At 26.8% G+C, this 5,109-nt stretch overlaps 1 protein-coding gene across 3 annotated transcripts in view; it reads right to left on the reverse strand.

Moving 5' to 3' along the window:
• The window catches only part of LOC108747746 (FH1/FH2 domain-containing protein 3), a 164,661-nt gene that overhangs the window by 151,155 nt on the left and 8,397 nt on the right, over nucleotides 1–5,109 (reverse strand). The window lies entirely within an intron of this gene.

The following is a 5,109-nucleotide window of genomic DNA, read 5'->3' on the forward strand; positions in this document are numbered from 1 at the left end:
TTTACTGAGAATATTTTGTTGATGGTGTTTATTACCTAAAAAATCTACAAATAGAAAAAAATGGAAGAAAATTAGAGAGCTAGAGTAAATTCTTGTAAAATCTAAAAAAACGGACTATCATAATTGAATTAAATATGTCATAATTGAAGAGATATATGAAAACAAAAAATAATAATTTGTATAATTGTGTAATATAAATTTGGCAAAGTGCCCTTAATCTCAAAATAAACACGGCAAAATAGATACGGCAGAGAGTAATAACCTTTGCATTTCTTGCTTGTATAACCGGTGGCGTAAATATAAGCTTATATTTCTCCAAAAATTGAAGCAAATCGTAAATATATAGAACTTTATAATTTTTTAATTATTTCTTCTATTACGTTAGTTATATTGTTATCACAAACAGTGTGAAAAATAATTGTTCCCGGTTTCAATTTCACTTTTAATTAAGTTCAAATAGCAAAAATCCACTATAAATGGATTTATAGAGAAACTTTCCGACCTGTTTTCCGAACTAGGTTTTCTTAAAAGATCGCTCATTATTATGCTAATGGCATTCGGTGAGATAATAGAATTACGACAGTCGTTTCTTAAGACCGCCAAAGTAATTCCTTTGAGCGAAAACACTATACAACGTCGGAAACGATAAGTCCTTTCATCACGTCATATCCAACTCCATTATCACATTTACGCTCATTTAAACTGCAAGAAACAATGTGACTCGTTCCGTTGTCATACAAAAAATTTTAATGTTTATTATATAAAACAGAAAAATATTTTGTAAAGAAATTACTTTTAAATTACTTATCTTATAAAAATTGTTTGAACTCTAAATCTAAATAAGTGGATAATGACATCAGTCCCAATTATGCCATTGTTAATCAGTAAATTTACAGTGAAATTTAACTAAAAGATTAATATAAAACGTGGAATCTATAACCTAGCTAACCTTGAATAAACTATTTTTTTTTTTAATTATTTAGTGTAAAAAGTGCAATAAGTGAATAATATAATTTTATTATTTTTAAAAAATGACATGTCTCAAAAATAAATTTAATTTATTCAATTAACAAGAGCTTTTTATGATATAGAATGCGTACATTTACATACTTTAATCACTTTAAAGACTGTTTAAGGGAGAATTTTAGTTGGAATATAAAACGTGCATTAAAATGTCGATGCACGCGTTTATACAGGGACTTTTACGTTATTTGCGCAATGAAAATTGTACTGTGCTGCAAAATCTGCATTTGACTATTGTGCAGAAATACATGTCACGAAATATCCGTCTACGCTTGAAAATTTCCAAATTTACGTGAATACGAGCGTGATAGGAACAGTCGTTCAGCTATCTGGAAGCTCAACACGATATCGCACCATCGCATGCGGATGAATAGGTACGTACATATACGCACTATTGCATATTATTCAAAATATACGAGAGTAGCAATATCACGATATATTGATATTTGCATTACCATATATGTACACTATTCGTTAAATGTATTATTCTCACGCTGTATCTTCTTGTTTCGGAAGTCAAGTCGGAGTATATTCTTCCAAAAAATAAAAAAAATATTTTAACATTTTTATTAAAAATTGAAATTTAAATAATATTTGTATTTGTTTAATAAAATAAAATAAAATATAAAAAATAATAAAATAGAAAAGAGATAGTTCCATTATGTTAGAAAAGCATTGAATACTTGTATGAGATAAACAGCTAAATTTGTACGCGTAGCAAATATGCAAAATAGATTATCTAAAAATATTAATTAAATTTTTATTTTTTTAAGTTGGACTCCATTAATTTTATATCACACATTTAATAAAAATTTTAAAAAATGGTTGCATATGTTTATTTAGAATATAATACGCTGAGTAAATTTTTATGTCGTGTATTTATATACAAAATATAAATTACCATACAAATACAACTGTTTATATAATAATCTGCTTAAATAAATTACACAAAAGGCCAGGACTTTTAAAATATTATGTTGAATCAAATGCAAATATAAATGCAATATGATTCAATTCCTGTAAGATTTTAAAACTGAATTCTAACGCTGCTTTGAACACGAATGGCTCAAATATGTGAACATGTAAGCTATGAATGTGGTAGGTCTTTTCTTTTCGTGACTTAGTACCATGTTATTACTTTAAGTATTTCATGTATTTAAAAGAAGTATTCAAGCTGACGAAAGATTAAACGTTTTATTCGCAATGATGCGGTACATTCTTAATGACACTGATGAGGATGTGGGCGACCGATGCATCGTAATACCAGTTTAAGGGGAGACCAGATAATTGAAGAGTGTCAGCCTGATTTAACCTCCGGCGACTCGGTGCATTATTATAATTTATGACGCACGACCAGCTGTCACGAACTCGATAGAACAAAAATGTTACTTAATTGTTTTCTTAAATTGTTAAGTTCTTAAATAGTCATTGATCTTTTTGGACCACCCAATATAAATAATTTAAAAATTATTGTATGCTAAATTATATGAAAAATAATTTTATATCTATAAAACAACTAAAAATTAAATCTTTTATTATTGAGATTTATCTTATATTTATTATAAAACAGAAAAATTTATGAAGTACTATTTCTAAATAATTGCGATTTTTATATTTACAGAGTCTGGTTTTAAATTAATTTTAATATTTATTCTAACAAAAGCCAATATCAATGTTAAACACTTGTTATTAAATAATTTGTTGATTTGCAATTATTTTAATAAATTATTTAATAAATAATAGAAAACTAACTCCATTGCATAATAGAACGTGTAGTTTTCATTAATTATCGTACGAGAAAGCAAATTAGGTTGCCGACGCGCAGCGGTCTGTTATTTTACGATTCGCACATTGGGCACACGCCAAGATTTTTGGTACGTCACGATGTGAATCGAGGAAGCAAGCTTTCAGGGAGCTTCGCCACACGTGCAAACACGTGATAGTTTTAGAAATGACATTTTAAAAGTAAATTTTACATGATACCCAACTTTTTCAACAAAAGGATTAGTGACTCTTTTTCTATTATTATTTAAATTAAAAGACTATATATAGTATATAAATTTACATAGAATTATATGCACTTAAAATCCAGTTAGACATTTGGGCATTTAAGGCATTTGGTTCTGTAGGTTGTGTTTCTCACATATACGGTCCTATAAGATTTAATATTAATAATTTAAATTATGTTATTCTATAACATTTGATTTGATATAAATGGATAAATTTATGTCATCTTTTAAACAGAGAAACAAAGTATATTTGTTTAATATTGTAACAAAATTATAAATTCTTAAAGAAGTAAAAATTAAATTGTGCTATAAAAATAAAAATTATGATTATCATAAATAAATAATTATCAAATTATTAAAACAACAGATTACGTATAAAATTACATGTGTTTTATTTAAGCCGTATTATTATTTGACATGAAAATAAGAAGATAAAAGAACAAACACATTTTTTGCCATAATAAGCTACAAAGCTTACTACTACTGTATTGATTAATGTATTAATTTCAAATAAACTTAACACAAGAAAATATTTTAAGTTATGTTTCTATTATTATTAATTATTAAATAATAGCTGTCAAATATTTTTCTTAGTTATAAAAAAATAGATAAAATTGCTAGTTATGATTTCAAAATTTCTGTTAATATTTATTAATAAATTTCTAAAATAATTTTTGTTAAAGAAACGAAATAGAAATTTTAGAAATAATTCATCACATTGTGACGAATAGATATCGCAGATATCTGACACTTTGCAGCAAATTATTTGTACAATAAGATATTAAATAATGCTTAAACGTCCTCGAAATTTTAGCAATGTGTACATATACTAGTGACCAGTGTATATATAATAAATTATATAATAATAGTCTCTTTTAATCTCTGTTGTTAGATGACAATTATTACTTATGGAATTATATGTTCAATAACTCGCTGCTTAAACTTTAACGTATTATTACACAAATATATGTACATTTCAGTCTTGTTTGTTATATTAACAAACTTTTATTTAGTTATACACATTTCGAGTTATGCAAAGATTAAAAAATTAAACAATAGTATGGCATTTTGCATCGTGGCCCTCTAAGCGTTGATTACTAAAAGCCTCTCTTTTCATATTAAAATAATTTTATTTAATTAATTCATTAGCTCTATTGTTAGTCTATAGTTTGTTATATATATTATAGATTTTTAGAATTTTGAGCAACTTATAAGAAAAGAATTATATGTACATACATACATATGTTTGTATACATTCTGCAATATCTTACTTTTTTGTTAATTTTGTCATCAAATATTGTGTTTTTTAAAACGCAACCAATTTTTTAAATCTATTTTTGTGGAAGTTACATCCACCCCTGCTTCCCTTCAAGCTATTATGCGGTTTTGTCGCATTTTTATAAATAATGTTCTAAGTAATAAATGTTTCAATAACTTTAAGTCTAGAATCGATTAAACAACATTTGATGAATGCATTAGTTAAGTTTAAAATTTAAATATTGATTATCAATCAAGTTATTGTATAAAATGTAAATAAGAGGTCATAATACCAATCAATATACCATCTTCTCCTCTAACAAGTAAAAAGATTTTCTTCGCGGGTACAGATTGGAAAATGTCAGGGTATGGGTTCTGACGAGAAATCTGGACGGCTTGCCGTGTAATTGGAAAACTTCTGGCACCGTATAAACTACCGGAAGTTTTGCGGCTGAAACTCTTCGGTCCAGTCTCAAAGACGGTAAACTTCTCAATGGCGTTACGAGCCGATAAATCGTTCATCATTACGTTGTCGTTGGATTGTGTCGTCGATACTACGAAGTATCGATCGTTCGTCTTGTTTTAACGTTTTGCGAGATCTATGATGTTCAAGCGCAATTCTAGGAAGCAATAACGTGTTATTATGTGTCAATACGTATGACGTTGGATATTGTTTTCCTTTCTGCGAATACGCTTATTAAGCTTAATATTTGGAGCTTGATATAAAAGATTTAAATTAAAATACAATATTTTTATGAATCACAATTTGTTTATGTTAAAAAAAGTACTATATATATATATATATATATATAGATTTTTA

The sequence above is a fragment of the Trachymyrmex septentrionalis genome, unplaced genomic scaffold (genome assembly GCF_001594115.1).
Source record: "Trachymyrmex septentrionalis isolate Tsep2-gDNA-1 unplaced genomic scaffold, Tsep1.0 scaffold20, whole genome shotgun sequence".
Classification (NCBI taxonomy): Eukaryota; Metazoa; Arthropoda; class Insecta; order Hymenoptera; family Formicidae; genus Trachymyrmex; species Trachymyrmex septentrionalis.